Genomic DNA, 20,643 nt, shown 5'->3' on the forward strand with positions numbered 1-20,643 from the left:
AATTCTGGAAAACATTTCCACTCTTTTAGTCAGGGTATTATTGTTGGTTGGCATCATTCTCTACTCTTTGATGATCAATTCAACTTATTCAAAAATTCTGACATAGCTTCTGTTTATGAAGAATTTTTCAGGCCTTGTTTTCTGTTTCTTGCCTGCCTATATGGAGCAATTTTTTGAAGGGATATCACCATATATGATCAACATCAATCAGATTTTCTCATTTCAGAAATGTGCAGGTCTCAGGAAAATTATGTAATCCATATCAAGTTTCCCTGAGAATGAGAAACAGGCTGACAGAAGCTTATAGACACTGTTCTTTTCTTATCCTGTCCAGCAGGTGGTGCTTGTCAGCCCACAGCTCCTCACTGGGGGAAAGAGATGTGGTACCTCTAATTCTCAGCAGCCCCTGTCCATGACATGGTTGTGGTTGTCTCAAACTGTTTGTTTTCCTGCCCCTGGGGTCTGAGTTCTCTTAAAGAGAGCTGCTATTTAAGCTGGGCCCCACTCTACCTTTTCTTGGGGAAGATATGCTCTTTAGGGAATTATCTCCCACACTTGACTCATTACTTTTTTTGTCAGTTCTATCTTAGCTCCCCCCTTACCTGGGTCCAATTACCAATTGAAAATATCTGAGGCTTTCTCTAATGAGCTATTTAGAATAGTTTTTAAAAAGAAGAAAAGCTAACAAATGAAAAAACACAGGAAAAAGAAGTCCCTTCTCAGAAACTTTCACCAGCCCCAAAGGCTTGCCAGCCATGAGTCAGAGTTGATACCTGGCTCTGTGTACACTAATTCTTGGGGTACTTCCCCTTTCCACTATGCTGAGCTCAGTCAACTCCAGAAGTCTCAACCTTCACTTTTAAAAGTTTATTTCACTGTAATTTTCCCAACAACCTCTCCTCTCTGCCAGGATTATAGTGACTACTTAAAGATATGCCCTTTAGGAAATTATCTCCTTCATCTGACTAGTTACTCTCAGACACACCTTAATTCTGCCCTTGCTCTGGGCAGTGCTGAAACCTGAGCATTTCTACAGCTCTAGAGGGCTAGTGAAAAGTTGTTTTTTTTTTTTAAAGAAGGGAATAAAAAAAGAAAAAGGCCTTTTCAGAGCCAGAACCCCAGCTCCCTGGGTTTGCCAATCAAGAGCCAGATTTGGTAATAGCTTTTGTGTGTCCCTTTTGCTTGGGGCCCAGCCCTTTTCCAGTATTCTGAGCTCCTACAACTCAAGCTCTTTGTTCTTGTTGATGCTAGCCATGCCTTGTCTCTGCTGGAGAAAAACCTGCCAGTTCCTTTCATGCTTGTTCTTGACTTATCTGTGCTCAGAGTTTTTATTTAGCAGTCTGAAATTGTAATTCTTCAGTTGGAGCCTGGTCAAGCCACCCTTCTTTTTTCCAGAAGAGACTGCTTCTTTTTCCCTTGGGAAACCAGCTCCCAGAGAGACTTCTGTGACAGTGGGGGAGGGTAACCAGCCATGGTGTCAGCCAATCTACCTGTTCTATGCTGCAATCTCAGTCATTCTACCCATTCCAGACTGGTGTCCAGTGTGTGTCCTGTCACAGATGCCCCACAACAGTTGCTACAGACAGTTCCTGGCTACTTACCAGCTGCCCTAGAGAAGTAAATGCCATGTCTTATCACACCCTCTGGTGTATTTTTAAACTTATCTAGCATGCCTTTCATTCCCATAATTTCTGGTATTTTTCTTTGAATGTGTTAAAAATTCTTGATTTCCTTTTTCTCTTTAGACATATTTCCCTTCATCTTCTTGAATTGTTTCAGGAGACTTGTATGAACATCTTTGATTAGTTGTTCCAAATTATCTGCTCTGAATTAATGTTTTATTTTGGACCATATCTCCTTTATTGTTTGTCTTGCAATTTTTTGCTGTTACCTAGGCAACTGATCATCTTGATACTCTTCTGAAGTTCAGTTTCTCTCTTGTACAGGATTTTGTTTAGGTTTGTGTTCAGGCTCTTTTCTGACCTTTAGTTCATTAGTATTTCCCAGCCTACCCAGTGCCAAGGACCCATGCTGAAGGCAGAGGCCAGTTCCAAAGAACTCTGGGGAGAGAATCAGATACAATACCAAAAAGTCTCTTTTCAGCTCCTCAAGGATGTGCTTTCCTGGTTTTCCCAGAAGATGGTGCTCTTCACCAAATGTATCTTTTGACAAAGTTTTATTTTCCTGGCCTGCCCAGTAGATTGTGACCCTTATCTATTTCTTGCAGCCTTAAGAAGGCTGGTTATTTTTAACCCTCTGGAAGTTTCTCCTCTGACTCAAGTTGAAATAAGGTACAAGTAGGGCCTGTCCAGGATGGATTGAAACAATGGTACCCAGTAGTATAAATTCACCAGCTAATAGCTGGCTTAGTATTGGGTGACATTTCTCTCTGTTTTGAGGGAGGAAGGAGTCTGTGGTGCTTCCAGTCTGCAGCAACCCACTGTGTGGGGATTGGGCTGACAGAAAGCTGCCTTCCTCAAGGGTGTGAGGCATGGGTTCCAGGAGTCTTGTCCACTAGAGTTATTTTTTTCACAGAAGTTTCTCATTCTCTTAGTCATGCTACTCCCTGGGTGCTGTGCAGTGTTACTCTGGTCTGTGGAGCCCAAGGACAGTTGCTTTGGACAGTTTCTGCCTATTAGCTATTTTGGGGAAATTGAACCTTCCAATGCCCTATTAATACTTTTAAAAGATGAATTTCAATGTGAAATTTTCTATTTAATAATATAGTCTAAATTTGACAAGTGGTTTTTCATTAGGTCTAGTCTTGTGACAATTTAGACCCATTTTTCTATATATTTTCTCTTGAATATTTCCAATTAACCATTAATTTTGATTCAAATAAATAGCAATAATGATCAAGTTTATGTTAATTTTACTACTTAATGGTACTTTTTTTGGTCAAATCAGTTTTATTGTAGTCCAATAACTTGTGCCTGGATAACTTTCATGGAAGTATTTAACATTTGAGAGGCACCCAACCAAAATGGTTATTTAGTCTATTCTGCTCATTTTCAAAACCATTTTTGTCCATGTTTCAGTGATATACTATGTTGGAGTAATGTCACCAAAGTATCATTATTGTGAGCCTTACTCTCTGAATGAAAAACCACTTTAATGAAGTAAATTGACCTCATTCTTTAGAATACACTAGGAAATTCCAGTGAGAACAAACTACTGTTATACAGCTTACTTCTGTGTGATAATATTTAAACACTCAATGGAAACTGAGTCCAAAGCAACTCTGAGCTCTAAAAGGAGACCCAAGCAGATTTCCAAACTGAAGTTATTGCTCTTTATCTAGTGCAATTATCTTTCTTGCATGACTTTCTACAAATATATAACTTGGACATCCACCCTGCCCAAACACTTTTTTTGAGTTAAATCAATTTTATGTTCTAATACTAATATTCTAAGTAAAATATGCCATATTAGAAAAATTGTTTAGCTACTCATGCTTCTGCAAGTCTCTTCACCTCTCATGTTGCATTTAAAAAGCAGCTTATTTTTGCAGGATACCTGGTAATGCCTTTTTCATATCTCACCTTATATATGCTTTTGAAACACAAACTAGGTTCAGCCATTTCACATAAACTATGAGAGAAATTGAATGAAAGTCAGATTTCAAGGTCCTGGCACTTGTATTATATGTTCATTATTTTCTCATTTTCTTAACCTATGTATTTATGTCATAGTAAAGGGGGATACTTTATTAAGATGTTTCAGAATTTACATTAAATACATGTTTTGAAATTGAAGTGACTTTTTTCATACTGGATAATTTAATCTTATTCACTTTTATTTTTCCTTTTTAATTTTAGCTTTCAAAGAATAATGTAATTTAGATTGCATATATCTTTGTAGATAATGCCAATTACTAGATTAAATTTAATGTTAAATATTGTTTATTGAAGAATGAGTATTCTTAGACAAACTTTGGTTATTTTACAAATAACTTTATAAATAAGTTACCCTATAAATATATTGAGTATTATACACACATCAACTTTCATTAAGGATTTCATATAAATTTTTTACCATTGTTTATCTGTAAGTCCTAAATTTTGAAACATCCTGTAATCCAAAGTTATTTCAGTTGAACAGGATAATGAAAGAATGGTACAGAATTTCCAAAATGGAGATTATATTAGCTTTTGTAAGTAGCATTGAAGCATGAGTTGTTAAAATAGCTTGCAAATTTTCAATTTTTTTTCTTTAAGGTATGCAATTTTATTGAACTGGTCTCAAGTCAGTGTACAGATAAGCCCTGGATGTGTCACCAACACAGCCAGCTACAAGGAAACCAAAAGCCTTCATACATCCAAATTTAGGATACAGAAAGTGGGGGCCACAATGGCTAGCCATTCAAAATAAAAAAATTAAAAGAACAAGTATTAAAATGAAAGATCTGTTTTAAAAAATTTTTGGATGACACAATTTATTGAAAAGCAATGCTGTCACCATCCCCCATGTGAACCTGGGTGAAGACTGGGCCATTATCCTTAGGGAGAAGTGGGCAACTTTTGGGAAGGCAAGAAACTCTCTGTAACAATGCATCTCATGATATTTGGAATGACTGTCAACAACAAAAAATGTAGAAAGTCCTCGCACTTGTAGAACTTTGGGGATGCTCACTTCAACTGACTGCTGTCACTTTCACCATTCCAGTTTTTAAATCCTGAGTCAAGTGTCAAAAAACAAGCAAAAATAACCAAAAAAGAGATAAAGCCATGCCAATGTCATCTCATTTTCTGTGCAAGTTAGATTTTGTCAAGAAGGGATGTGACACGAGTAAGTAATATGTTAAAAGCATTTGCGGTGGGCAATGCAGGGCCTGACTCCTTTTACTCCTGCTTGCTGATCCACATCTGCTGGAAGGGAGACAACTAGGCCAGGATGGAGCTGCTGATCCACATGGAGTACTTGGCTCAGGGTGGGGTGATGATCTTGATCTTCATCATGCTGGGAATCAGTCTTGTGATCTTCTGCATCCTGTAGGTGATGCCTGGAAATGTGGTCACAGAAGACAGTACTGTGTTGGCATAGAGGTCCTTGCAGATGTTCACATCACTTTTCCTGATGGAGTTGAAGGTAGTTTCATGGATGCCACAGGATTCCATGCCCAAGGAGGAAGGCTGGGAGACGGCCTCAGAGTAGCAGAACCACTCATTGAAAATGGTGAAGACCAGCCCATCAGACAGCTCATAGCTCTTCTCCAGTGAGGAGGATGAGGCAGCAGTGGCCATCTCCTGCTCAAAGTCCAGGGTGACATAGCAGAGCTTCTCTTTTATATCACACGTGATCTCCCACTCACCCATGGTGAGGCTGTAGTCATGCTTAATGAGTATGTTCTTGAGGTTGTCTGTCAGGTCCTGGCTAGCCAGGTGCAGATGTAGGATGGCATGGGACAGAGCATAGCCCTCATATATGGGCACAGTGTGAGACACCCTGTTGCCAGAGTCCATGACAATGCCTGTGGTGGTGACAGAGGCATACAGGGCAGCAAAATCTCTTCAAAGTGCCATTACCTTTAATCTATAAACAATGTTATTCACCATTGTGCTAGAAGTGCTAACTAGGGCAATCTGCAAGACAAAGAAATAAAAGGCATCCAAATCAGAAAGGAAGAAGTAAAACTGTCATTATTTGCAGATCACAATTGTTCACAGGCTCATCATATAGTTGTGTATTCATCACCACTAACAATTTTGAACATATTCATTACTACAAAACTTAAAATAAGAATAGAAATAAAAGTAAGAACACCCAAAATATTCCATACACCCATCTCATATTATTCATGTACTTTTTGTCCCTTTTGTTCTAATCATTTGTCCATATACTGGGTAAAGGGAATGTGAGCTATAAGGCTTTCACAATCTCAGGGTCATACCATGTAAACTATAAAGTTATATGATCACCTTCAAGAATCAAGGAAACTGGATTGCAGCTCAACAGCTTCACAAATTTGCTCCTAACTATTCAAACGAACTAAAAACTAAGGGATATCTATATAACAGATGAGTTACCTCCAGAATGACCTCTCAACTTCTTTTGAAATCTCACAGCCACTGAATCTTTATTTTGTTTCAATGGTCTTCTTCCATTGGCCCAGAAGCCTTTTGCAATCACATGATGTGGGGTCCAGGTTCATCTGCAGGAGTCATGTTCCACATTGCCAGGGAGATTTATAACCCCAGGAGTTATGTCCCACATAGGGGAGAGAGCAGCAAATTTACCTGCTGTATTGGCTTAGAGAGAGAGGCCATATCTAAGCAACAAAGGTGGTCCACTGGGGGTGACTCATAGGCACAATTATGAGTAGGCTCAGCCTCTCCTTTGCAGTAACGAGCTTCATAAGGGTAAGCCCCAAGATCATGGGCTTGGCCTACTAAGCTTGTCCCCAGGGTTTGTGAGAATGTCAGGAATTCTCCAGTTGGGGAAGTTTAATACTTGCACATTTTTTCACAGCCCCTCAAGGGGGCTTTGAAAATATTTTTCATTCTATTCCAAAATCTAAAGTAGGTTGGCACTCATAAAATAGTTTCTTTTGAGGGCAGTTCTCTTTTATGAGAATGGATCACTACAGGTATATATCAAAATAGTTACATATTCCCTGTTCCTACTGGAAGTGCAAGTACAAGAGGGAATTTCCCAGTCTTCACAGTGAGAATCTAGTTTGGCTCTTGAAGATAAAAGTCAGGAAAGGATAGAAACTCCCCACTATAATTGTTCTCCTTGACTCTTTAACTCTCGAAGTTGCCCACACTGAATATCCACAAATTGATCAACTAGAGTTCAAGCATTTATATTTTAACTAACTCCACTAGAGAGCTTTTGTTTATGTATTTCTCATACAGGATAGCAATGATTCATATTAACTGCCTCTGTTTTGTTTTCTGGGCAATGGTTTGCCCATGACAGCAATTATCTTATATATATAAAAATAGTTGTTTCTCAGGTTGTACCTACCATTGTTTTTGTTGCTGGAATAGGAATGAGGATTTCCATGTTACTTAAATGCTGGATCAGTAACTGGAAGGATGAGAAATGTATTTTATTTCCTAACATCTTAGAATATACACAAAATGGATTTCTACTTGTTCCAAATATTCCTCAACAAATTTTATTACTCACTGATATTATAAACTTGCAAACTGAACAATCTGACAGAAAGCTAAAACTGCTTATAAATAATATTTTATATTATTAATCTACAAAACTATCCTCTATGCATGCTGGTTTTATGAATAATATTTTAAAATAATAGATTTCAGCATCCTAAAATTACTGTATATATAAATACTCTCTAAAGGAGTACTAACATTTTGTATTATACTTACATATAAGATACATGAAATAAGAGTAATCAATGGAAAGCAATATTTAAAGATTAATAGACATGGCCAAGGTGTATCTTTTTTTCAAACTAAAACAAACAATAGTAAAGCAGAGGTGTGAAAATTCAACTTAGAGAGTAGGGCTGGTGAAACACTTGCACATAAATTAAGAATAAGTTTCTAGGATCAAAATGGAACAAACTGCTTTTCAGGGAGATCATAAATTGAAGTAATATTGCACACATATTTCTAAGTGAAAATGATTCGGAAGTGTGATTAAACACTAGCACATGTCTAACACAAGTAAGTGTATGCAGCTTGTCATTCCATTTTTGCCTTGCATAAGTATAAATTTTATTTGTAAAACTATTAAAATATAAGAATATATGAATTCAAAAAAGATGTATAAGAAAATCTAAACTCTCAGAAACGGCATGGCATCTTAAGTAGAAAGGAGACCTTTTATAAATGCAATTTTATTGAGATAAATTCACACACCTTATAATCCATTCAAAGTATACAATCAATGGTTTATAGTATCATCATATAGTTGTGCATTCATAACCACAATTTCAGAACATTTTCACTATAACAATATAAAGAAAAAAATAACACCCCAAACATCCCATATTCCTTATTTCTTTCTGTTATTTATATATTTGTCTTTACTTTTTTACTTATATGACCATAGACTGTAAAAAAGGAAGTGTCAACCACAGGGTTTTCACAATCACATTGTCACAGTATAAAAGCCATATAGTTATGCAACCTTCAGGAAGAATCAAGTCAACTGGATTACAGTTCAACAGATTCAGGTGTTTCCTTCTAGCTATTCAAAATACATGATAAACTAAAAAGGAATATCTATATAATGCATTGGAATAACCCCAAGAATGACCTCTTGGCTCTATTTGAAATCTCTTAGCCACTGAAGCTTTGTTTGTTTTACTTCTTTCTCCCTTTTTGTCAAGAATTCATCCTCAATCCCACAATGCCAGGGACAGGCTCATTCCTGGGAGTCATGTCCCACATGGGGGGAGGGAAGTGAGTTTATTTGCAGAGTTTGCTGACAGAGACATATCTGAGCAACAAAAGTGGTTCTCTGAAGGTGACACTTAGGCATAATTATACTTAGGCTCAGCTTCTCCTTTGCAGGAGTAAGATTCATAAGGGCAAGTTCCCAAAATTGGGGGCATTACTTAATAAACTGAGGAAGACTAATGCTTGCAAGAATCTCAGGAATTCCCCAGGTGGTGGAGTTTAATATTTCCACATTTTCCCCCAGTCTACAAGAGGACTTTGCAAATACATTTTTATTTTTTTGTTGCTTCAAATACTGTGGGATGTATCAGCATATTACATTAAACTGCAGAAAATAATAAGATCTTACCCCCTGTTCTAGATTACATGTAATTATGTTGTTTAAACTGACCATAGAGGTTAAAAAAGATAGTGTATAAAGTGACAGCAAGATGGTGGCCTAGAGAGGAGTGGAATTTAGTCAGTCACTTGGAACAACTAATAAACAACAAGGAACAACTAGTAAATAATTTGGAATAAGTGCTGGGGGACAACCATGTCTGTCCACACATCATACACCAACCTGGATTGGGAGGAATGCCTGAGATTGCAGCATATAATCTGGAAGTAAAAGCTTCAGAACTGTGCCAGGAGCTCCCTCCCCCCATGGCAGGCTTTGCTGCAAAACCTCACTGTGGTAGAAACTAGCAGCACTCTCTGAGTGAGTGAACATAGCTCAGCTGAGCTCCAACTGGGCTTTTAATTTACAAATACAGACTCCTAAATACAAGCTACAACCCCCCCCCAACAAGCACACAGAAGCTTTTAGTGATGACTGATCTTAAAGAACCAGAAGACTCATCTGTTCTGGGAGGGGTAGCCCAGAAGACCAGGCGCTACCTCCAGCTGATGAGTGAAACTGAGGGCTGTGTACTGGCTCCAAAAAGGGGCTTCCTGTCCCTTTTTCTCTCTGTCAACCTGAGCGGCTCAGAAGAGAAAGCCACAGCTGTTTTCTGTTCCCAGAACTCTGACCCAGACCGGGGTGGAGATAACAGAGTCAGAGAGACTATTAAAATGTATATAACTCCATAGGGGGTGTATCTTCCCTAAGAAGAAGGAGGTGGGGTCCAGCTTTCCCTTCAGAACCAGACCCCAGAGCCTGGGGGAAACAGCCAAAACAGAAACAAAGGAGGCCACACCTCCTTACAACAGTTGGGAGCAACAGACTGACAGGGACCACCTGCTGGCTAGATTAGGAGAAGCACAGAAACTGGAAACCTCACAGGAAAGTCTGTAATTCCTCCAAGATACACCTGAATACAACCCCATTCTGAGACTTGAAACCATTCTGGTCTGAGAAAATCTGACTGGGGTAACCAAAGAAACCAGAGGCCTAGACAACAGAAAACTACAATCCATACTAGGAAAACAGAAGATATGGTTTCACTTTAATGAAGAAATCTATTAAAGATTTTCAAAGATATATCCTAAATAAAATAAAGAAAAATATCAACAAGTTCAGGGAAGCTGTAACAAAAGACAAAGGCTATAAAGAAAACACTGGGTGACTATAAGGTAGAAATCAAATGTTTGAGAAACCAACTGGCAGAATCTATGAAAATGAAAGACACAACACAAGAGATGAAAAACACATATATTAGCATATCCCAAGAGGCAGAAGAAAACACTCAGGAACTGGAGAACAAGACACCTGAAATCCCACACACAGAAGAACAGATGAGGGAAGAGGGGAAGGATATGAGTAACATCTTGGGGGATTGCATGATACAATGAAGCATGTGAGTCTGTGTGTCATGGGTGTCCTAGAGGGACAGGAGAAGGGAGGGGGGCAAAGGCAATAATAGAGTAAATGGTCACTGAGGGTTCCCATATATTATGAAAAACATAAAATTATGGATCTGGGAAGCACAGCATACCCCAGACAGAGTGGATCTGTATAGACCTATGCCAAGACACTTAGATTAAGTGTCAAGGGTGGACAGAGAATCCTGAAGGCAGCAGGAGGGAGGTTGTCCATCACATACAAAGTAAGCTTGATGGGACTCTCTGTGATTTCTCAGTGGAAGCCATGGAGGTGAGAGGGAAGTGGTCTGATATATTTAAGATACTGAAAAAGCAAACCACCAAGAATCCTATATCAAGCAGAGCTGTCCTTGAAATATTAGGGAGTTTAAAATATTCTCTGACAAACTAAAAATGAGAGACTTTGTTAACAGGATGCCTGTGCTGCAGGAGATACTAAAGGTAGCACTGCAGACAGTTGGGGGGAGATGGGAATGAGAGGTTTGGAACACAATTTTGGGTGATGGAAGCAAAGCAGTGTGGGTACACTGAACAAGGATGACTGTGAATGTAGTTGAAATAAGGTTAGGAGCATGTGGGACACCAGAAGGAAAGAGGAAAGATAAAGACTGGGAATGAATAACTCAGTGAAAACTAGAGTGCTCAACAGTTGTGATAAAAGGTAGAAATATGTCTTTATATGAGGGAGAACAAATGAATATCAACCTTGTAAAGTGTTGAAAATAAGATGGTATTGGGGAGAAGAATACAATCAACTCAACCTAGAAACTATAGTTAACAAAAACTTTGCCTTCTGTTTCCCTTAATGTGTCAGAGGCAATGTGCCAGGGCTGGATGCCTGTAGTAGAGGGATGTGGGGGACTAGTATGGGACTCTTAGCATTGGTGATATTGTCTGACTCTTTATTCTACTTTAGTTTAATTCTGTCTTTCCTTTCATTGCTCTTTTCTTTCTCTGTTTCTTTTGTCTCTCTACCTTCTTTGTTTCTTCCTCCTTCTTTGTGGAAGAAATGGAGATGTCCTTATATAGATAGTGGTGATAGTGGTGAATACATAAATATGTAATTATAGAGTGAACCATTGATTATTTACTTAGACAGAAAGTATAGTGGGTAAACAAAGCCATCTTAAATAAATGGGCTGATGACAAAACTTTAAGGGCTCTACATTGAGTTCTACATTAAGTCAGACACATAAGGACAAATATTGCATGGTCTCTGATATGAACTAATTATAACATGTAAACACATAAACATGAAATGTAAGTTAACAGGATATAGAACAAGGCTAAAGAATGGGGAGTGGTTGCTTATTATGAGCAGAATGTTCAACTAGGTTGTAACTAAGTGAAAATAGAGAGAGGTGACAGTAGCATGTTATTGTGAGAATAACAGTGCTGAGTGGTGTGTGAACGTGGTAGAAAGGGGAAGCATAGAGTCACGTATGTCACCAGAAGGAAAGTTGGAGGTTAAAAGATGGGAATGTATGAAAGAGTGAATCTTGTGGTGGACAATGTCTGTGATTAACTGTACAAATATTAGGGATCTCTTTCATGAACTAGAACAAATGTATGACACTGTAACTAGAAGCTAAAAATGGAGGGGCATAAAGGGAAAAATATACCTATTGCAAAGTATGTACTACAGTTAGTATTTTCACATTCTTTAGTAAATAGTTAACAAATGTCCTATACCAATACTATGAGTCAATAATGGAGGAGAGGTGGTTAGGGGTAGGGGAGGAATTGAATTTTCTTTTTTGTCTTTATTTCTTTTCTGAGTAATTAAAATGTTCTAAAATTGGAAAAAATTAATTATGGTGATGGATGTACAGCTGTATGATGGTACCATGGGCAATTGATTGTGCACTTTGGATCTTTGGGTAATTGTATGGTATATGAAAAATCTCAATAAAATTAAATTAAAAATAAGTAAAAAACAAAGTGTGCTACTTTCCAAATAAACATCTCTTAAACAACAGTTAAAACTCCAGAATGTGTGTTACTGCTCTAATTGAACATTCTATACTCCTGCATAATCAATTGCCCAATCTCTGTGCACATTCTACCCCCTGAGAAACTATGCCCTAGAATTTAAGTCTCAGCATTTGCTCATTACATTTAGCTTATATTAGTAAGGCCTTACAATATTTGTAATAGTCTTCCATTAATTGTAACAAAGGTAATACATCAAACTAAATGTCAATAGAGGGGATATAGAGAGGGGTTTGGGATTTTTGTTCCTGTTGTGGTTTCCCCTTTTTAACATTTTTCTATAATTTTCCTCATCTTCTTTGTAGATGAAATGAAAATGCTCTCTATAGATTACAGTGGTGGATGCATAACCATGTGATTATATGAGGAGATACTGATTACTAACTAGGGATGGCTTGTATGGTGTGTGAATTGAACTGTTAAAAAATAAATATGCAAGTTTTGGATAAGATGTGGAGTTAGAGATATACCTATTCTCTGTTGGGAGGAAAGTAAAATGGTGCAGCTCCTCTGGATGGCAGTATGATTGTTCCACAGGAGGCTAAGCATAGGGTTCCCATATGATCCCAAATCCCAGTATTTTTTATATAAACTTGGAACAACTAAAAGTAGAGTTAACAACAGGCATTTGCACACTGTTGTTTATGGTGGCCATATTCACAATTTGCAATGGATGGAGGGTGAACAGAGGGGTAAATTGTGGTGTATACATACAATGGAATATTGATCCTCTGCAACAAGTAAAGAAATTCTGTGGCATACACTAGGTGAATGAACCTTGAAGACATTATGTTGAATGAGGTAAGGAGAAACAAAAGGCCACTGTCACTCTTAATTATAGACCACAGTTTGCTTTGATTGTATTTTTTTTCCATATACCATCCCATTTTCAAAACCTTGCAATAGTGACATTCACTTGTTCTCCTTCAGGATTTTACCTGAAGGTAAAAACTTGCTTATACTTCTACATTTAATCACCATCATTTACCACTCTTGGACTTCAAAGTTATATAGTCCCAGTTTTTATCATCTATCTTTCCTTCTGGTGTCATATATGTCCCTGGTCTTCCTCTTTCGACCACACTCACATGCAGATTTCTTCATTATACTTACAATATCATGCCACCATCAGATATTAATATGCTATCCATTTGTGGATCTTTACAACAAATCCTATTGAACATTGTCTACTCCTTTAGTACCAAATGCCCAATATGTACCCTCTTTCTACTTCCTAATTACCTGAGTTCTTAACTACAACTCTCAGAGTTTGCTCACTGCATAATAGTGAGACAACACAGTATTTGTCCTGTGGTTTCTGGCTAATTTCACTCAGCATAATGTCATAAAAGTTCATCATGCTGATACATGCATCATGACATTTTTCTATCTTACAACACTGTAATAGTCCATCATATATAAACTAAAATTTGTCCACTCATCCACTGATGGATTTGGGAGCTGTTTTCATCTCTTGGCAACCATGAATAATGCCACTATAAACATTGGTGTTCACATGTCCATTCGTGTCCTAGTCTTCAGTTCCTCTAGGTATATACCTAGATATGGGACTGCTGGATCATATAGCAATTCTATACTTAGTTTCCCAAGGAAACAGCAAACTGCCTTAGAGTGGTTACACCATGCTACATTCCCACCAACTTGGAATAAGTTTACATCTTTCTTCAGAAACTCTCCAACACTTATAGTTTTCTGGTTTTTTTTTCTTATAGTGGCCATTGGAGTATATGTGAGATTGTATTTCTTTGTGGTTTTGATTTGCATTTCTCTAATAGCTATTGAAGATGAGCATAATTCTATGTGTTTTTGAGTCATCATATTTCCTCTTTGGAAAAGTGTCTGTTCAGGTATTTTGCCCAATTTTTAATTGAGTTGCTGTCTTTCTGTTAAGTTCTAGGATATCTTTACATATTCTTGATATTAAAGTCTTGTCAGATATGTAGCTTCCAAACATTCTCTCCGATTGTGTAGGCAGGCTGTCTTTTAACTTTCCTGACAAAGTAATTAGATGTGCAAAAGTGTTCAATTTTGAAGAGATCCAATTTATCTATTTGTTTTTACATTGCTTGCACTTTGCTTGTACAATCTAGGAAATCACTTCCTATCACAAGATATTTAAGATGTTTTCCTATATTTTCCTCTAAAAGCTTTATGTTCTTAGCTCTAATGTTTATGTCTTTGATACATTTTGAATTAGTTTTTGTATAGTCTGTGACATAGGGGAACTCTTCAATTCTTTTGGATATGAATACTGTATCCAGTTCTCTAAGGATCATTTGTTGAAAAGGCTGCTCTGTCCCAGATGAGTTGACTTGACCAACTTATCAAGTTCAATTTTCCATAGGTGAGAGAGGCTACTTCTGAAAACTCAGTTCGATTAGATTGATTGGTATACCTATCTTTATGCCAGCACCACGTGTTTTGACCACTTAGCTTTGTAATATCCATTAAAGTCAATTAGTTGAGACCTCCCAATTCATTTTTCTTTTTTCAAGATAATTTTATCTATTTGGAGCAACTTGCCATTCAAATTTGATTTGATTATTGTTTCATCTTCTTCTGCAAATAATTTATGGGATTGTAGTTGGTGTTGGATGGAATCTATAAATCAGTTTGGGTAGAATAGACATCTTAACTATATTTAGTCTTCTAATCTAAGGACACAGTATGTCCTTCCATATTTAGGTCATCCTTGTTTTCTTTTAGTAATTTTTGTAGATTTCTGTGTATAGGTCTTTTGTTCTTGGTTAAAATTATTCCTAAATAATTGATTCCTTGCTTGCTATTGTAAATGGATTTTTTTTTTATTTCCTTCTCAGGTCACTCTTCTAGTGTATAGAAACATAACTGATTTTGGCATGTTGACCTGTGTGTCAGTTTGAATGTATTATGTCCCCTAAAATGCCATTTTCTTTGATGTAATCTTGTGTGGGCAGACATATTACTGTTGATTAGATTGTAATTCTTTGAGTGTTTCCATGGAGATGCAACCCATGTAACTGTAAGTGATAACTCTGATTGGATGATTTCCATGGAGGTGTGGCCCCACCCATTCAGCATTGCCTTGATTAGTTTACTAGATCACTATATAAGCTCAGACAAAAGGAGCATGCTTGCTACAGCCAAGAGGGACACTGAAGAATGCATAGGAGCTGAGAGAGGAACTTCAGTTTATAGAGACATTTTGGAAATGGCCTTTGAAAGCACACTTTTGCTCTGGAGAAGCTAAGAAAGGATAAACACCCCAAGAGCAACTGATGGTGACATTTTGGAGAGAAGCTTCAGCCTAGAGAGGAATGTTCTGGAAGAAAGCCATTTTGAAACCAGAACTCTGGAACAGTCACCAGCCATGTGCCTTCCCAGCTAGCAAAGGTTTTCCAGACAGCATTGGCCATCCTGCAGTGAAAGAACCCAATTGTTGATGACTTACCTTGGACACTTTAAGGCATTAAGACTGTAACTTTGTAACCAAATAATCCCCCTTATAAAAGCTGATCCATTTCTTGTATTTTGCGTAACGGGCAACGTTAGCAAATTGGAACAATCTGGTATCCTGACATTTTGCTGGATTCATTTTTTTAGATCTAGGAAATTTGCTGTAGATTTTTCAGGATTTTCTACATATAGGATCATGCCACTTGCACTCAGTGACAGTTTTACTTCTTCCTGTCCAATTTTGGTGCCTTAGTTTCTTTTTCTTGCAGAACTTCTCTTTTTAGAACTTCCAGGACAATGTTGAATAACAGTGGTGACTGGACATCATCGCTTTGTTCCTCATCTTGAGGGAAAACTTTCAGTCTGTCCCCATTGAGTAAGATGTTAACTGTGGATTTTCATAAATTACTTTCATCATGTTGAGGAAGTTCCCTATATTCCTGTCCTTTGATGGGTTTTATCAAGAAAGGATGTTGAGTTCTGTCAAATGGGGTTTTTTCATCAATCAAGAAGTTCATGTGGTTTTCCCCTTCAATTTGTAGATAGAGACTATTATTTAATTGATTTTCTTGTGTTGAACCACCTGTTCATACCTGGAATAAAACCAAATTGGTCATGGTGTATAATTCTTTCAATGTAGTGCTTGATTCAACTTCCAAGTATTTGTTGAGGATTTTTGCATCTAAATTCAGTAAAGAGATTGGTCTGTAATTTTCTTGTATCTTTATCTGGCTTTAGTATTAGGGTGATGTTGACCTCATAGAATGAGTTAGGTAGCTGTGCTGGATTGAATCTGTTATGAACCCCCAGGAAAACCATGTTTTTTAAATCCAATCTTGTGGGGGGAAACCTATATTTTGTGGGGCTTTTTGACTAAATTATTTCCATGGAGATGTGACACTGTTCATTTAGTTGGGTTTAATCCTTTACTGGAGTTCCTTAGGTGAGCTCTTGGAGAGACAGAGCTCAGAGAAGCTGAGAGAGATATTTTGTAGAGAAGCTAAGATATATAATCCAGTGTTTGCCCATGGGAAAAGCAGGAGCCAAGAGAAACTAGGAGAGACTCTTAGAAATGACCCATAATTAAAACATCAGAGATCTGAGAGGAGAATCCCAGAGACATTTTGGAGAAAGCTATAGAAAACAGGTGCTGAGCTCTGCAGAGAAGCATTAGCAGAGCCAGCCATGTGCCTTCCCATGTGGCAGAGGAATAATAGATGCCATTTGCATCTACTTCTTAATGCCTTAAGTGGAACATTTTCATGCCCTAAGAAATGTGTATTTGTGACCTAAATAACCGCCATTGTAAAAGTCAATTCATTTCTGATATATTGCATTCTTGAAGCTTTTGCATAGCAAAAGAGTAGCTGTCCCTCCTCTTCAAATTTTTGAAGAGTTTGAGTAAGTTTGGTACTAATTTTTTCTTGAATGCTTGACAGAATGCACAGATGAAACCATCTGGCCCTGGACATTTCTTTTTTGGGAGTTTTAGATGACTGATTCATTTTCTTTACTTGTGATTGGTTTGCTGAGATCTTCTGTTTCTTCTTGAGTCAATGTTATGCATGCTTTTCTAGGAAGTTTTCCATTTCATCTAAGTTGTCTAGTTTGTTAGAATATAGTTGTTAATAGCATACCCCCATTATCTCTTTTATCTCTTATGTCCCCATCCCATTTCTGATTTTATTTGCATCCTTTCTATTTTTTCTTTGTCTGCCTATCTAAGGGTTCATTGATTTTGATTTTCTCAAAGAACACCTTCTTGTTTTGTTCATTCACTCTATCATTTTCAAGTTCCCAATTTCATTTATTTCAGCTAATTTTTGTTAATTTTTACCTTTTTGCCTTATTAATTTGCTGTTCTTTCTCTTACTCGAGGTGAGCCTTTAAGTCCTCTCATTTTGCTCTTTCTTCTTTGTTAATATAGGAACTTAAGGCAATAAATTTCCTTCTCTGCACTGCCTTTGCTACATCCCATAAATTTAGATATGTTGTGTTCTCATTTAATTTACCTGGATATATTTACTGATTCTCTTTTTATTTCTTCCTTAACCCAGTGGTTGTTTAAGAGTGTGTTGTTCAGCCTTCATATCTGTGTGAATTTTCCTGCCTTCTGCTTTTATTGATTTCAAGCTCCATTGCATTATTAACAGAGAAAGTGTTTTGTATAATTTAGTCTTTTTAAATTGTTGAGACTTGCCTTATAATGCAACATGTGGTCTATCCTGGAAAATGACCTATGAGCACTTGAGAAAAATGTCTTTTGTTCTTTATTTTTCCTTCAATTTTATTGAGATGTAGTAACATACATTGAATTTTTCAATGTGTACAATCAATTATTCACATCAATATCATATAGTTGTGCATTCATCATCACAAGGTTTGAACATTTTCATTACTACAAAAAGTAATAAAAATAAAAATAGGAATAAAAATGAGAGTAAAAATATATCCCATACATCTTCTCCCACCCATTATTCCTTTACTTTTTGTCCCAATTTTCCTACCCATCTCTCCATATATTAGATAAAAGCAGTGTGCCACAAGGTTTTCACAATCACATGGACACAGGGTAAGCAATATAGTTATTCAGTCATCTTCAAGAATCAAGGATAGTGGATTGTGTGCAACAGCATCAGGTATTTCCTTCTAGCTATTCTAATACAATAAAAACTAAAAAGAGAATCTGTATAATGCATAAGAATAACCTCCAGAAAGATCTCTTGAATTTATCTGAAACTCTCATTAACTGAAACTTTTCTTTATTTCATTTCTCTTTGCTTTTTGGTCAAAAAGTCCCACACTGCCAGGGAGATTTTCACCCCTAGGAGTCAGGTCCCACATGGTGGGAAGGCAGCTAGTCCGCCTGCCATGTTGGCATGGAGAGAGGTATCCTGCCTTTATGGGTGCAATGTTTTCTAAATATTGAATCTAGTTCATTTATCACACTCTTCAATCTCTGTTTCTTCATTGATCCTCCGTCTGGATGTTCTATCCATTGATGAGAGTGGTGTATTGAAGTCTCCAACTATCATTGTAGAGGTGTCTACATTTCCCTTCTCTGGGTGTCTACATATCCCTTCTCTGTTTGCCTCATGTATTCAGGGCCCTCTGTCTCAGTGCATAAATAGTTATGGTTTTTATGTTTTCTGGATTAATTTTCCCTATTAATAATATATAGTGTCATCCTTTGTAGCTTTTAATTGTTTCACATTTGAAGTCTAATTTACTTGATATTAGTATAGATACCCCTGCTCAATTCTCATTGTTGTTTGCTTAAAATACATTTTTCAGCTTTTCACTTTAGGTCTATTTTTGTCCTTTGGTCTAATGTGTGTCTCTTTAGATAGCATTTAGATGGGTCCTGTGTTTAATCCAAATCTGGTAGTCTATGTTTTTTGATTGTGGAGTGTATTCCATTAACATTTAATTATTCTAAAGGCAGTACTTTCTGCTATCATCTGTCTTTTGAACTTCATATGTCTTATCTCTTCTATTCCTTTCTTTTTACCATTACTAATAATCTTCATTACTACACTATTCTCCAAACCACTCTGTCCTCTCTTTTCCTCTCTACCTGTAGAGCTCCATTTAGAATTTTTTGTAGAGCCACTCTCTTTTTCACAAACTCTCCCAGTGTCTGTTTTTCTGAAAATATTGTAAACTCTCCCTCAGGTTTGAAGGAAAGTTTTTCCAGATATTGAATTCACAGATGGCCGTTTTTCTCTTGCAGTATCATAACATGCCATATGCCTGATTTCTTGCCCCCATGATTTCTGCTGAGAAATCCACACATAGTGTTATTGAGCTTCCCTTGTATGTGATGGATCACTTATTTCTTGCTGCTTTCAGAATTATTTCATTGTCTTTGACAACTGACAACTGATCAGTAAATATCTTGGAGTAGGTCAGATCTATTCTCTTTGGGGTGCACTGAATGTCTTGGATCTGTAATTTCATGTCTTTCATAAGAATTGGAAATTTTCAGTAGTTATTTCCCCCATTATTCTTTACACCCTCTTTCCTTCCTTTTCACCTTCTATGCCATGCATAATGCACATATTTGTGTGATTCATGTTGTCTTTTAATTCCTTGTGACTCTTATTTTTCCATTCTTTTTCCTGTTTTTCTATGTGTAGCATTTCAGATGTCATATCCTGTGGTTCGCTAATTCTTTTCTGCCTCTTCAAATCTGTCATTGTATGTATCCATTGTGTTTTTCATCTCTTGCATTATGCCTTTCATACCCATAGATTCTGTCATTTGTTTTCTCAAGCTTCAGAGTTGTTCCATTTGTTCACCCAGTGTCTTCTTTATATCCTTTATCTCTTTTGCCACATTTTCCTTCTACTTGATTTTGTTTACCAGATTTGTTTGAACATCTTTAATTAGTTGTTTCATCTTCTGCATTTCCTTTGGAGCATCAGAATGTTCTTTTGCTGAGCCATATCTTTGTGCTTCCTGGTATGACTTGTGATTTTTTTGTTTTGTCTCCATATCTGATTTCTTTGAATTTTCTTATTCTGGAGATCTTTACCTCCTTTTTTCCTAGAATTTGTTTCTTGGTTGTCTTTCTTTTCTATTTGTTCATTGATGTTTGGTCCAACTTATTCTAGATATCTGGCATAGTCTGTCTTTAACTGCTCAGATTTTTACAGCCCTTGTTTTCCTGGTTCTTGCCATGATTATATGGAAGATTTTTTGAGGAGGTTCTCCCAGATAGAATCAACCCCAATCATATATTCCTAGGTAAGATAGGCCAAGGAATCAAGAAGAGAGGGTAATCAATATCAAGTTTCTCTGCATATAATTCTCAGCATGGTGCAGTATTTTCTGTGAAGCCTCCAGATTCTATGCTTTTTCACAGTGCCTTTAATTCTCAACAGACCTACTCACTGCCAGGGATGTGATTGAGACAGACACTGAGGCAGAGTGTGGCTTAAACTCTTTCTGTTTTCCAGGCCCTGATGTCTATATTATCTGAATGAGATCTACCACTTTTGCTGGGCCCTGC

General features: G+C 37.1%; 1 pseudogene; it reads right to left on the minus strand.

The window, feature by feature from the left end:
- Positions 1-4,800: 4,800 nt before the first annotated feature.
- LOC119511396 overlaps positions 4,801-20,643 on the minus strand; it is a 58,345-nt pseudogene continuing 42,502 nt past the window's right edge.

The sequence above is a fragment of the Choloepus didactylus genome, chromosome 16 (assembly GCF_015220235.1).
Source record: "Choloepus didactylus isolate mChoDid1 chromosome 16, mChoDid1.pri, whole genome shotgun sequence".
Lineage (NCBI taxonomy): Eukaryota > Metazoa > Chordata > Mammalia > Pilosa > Megalonychidae > Choloepus > Choloepus didactylus.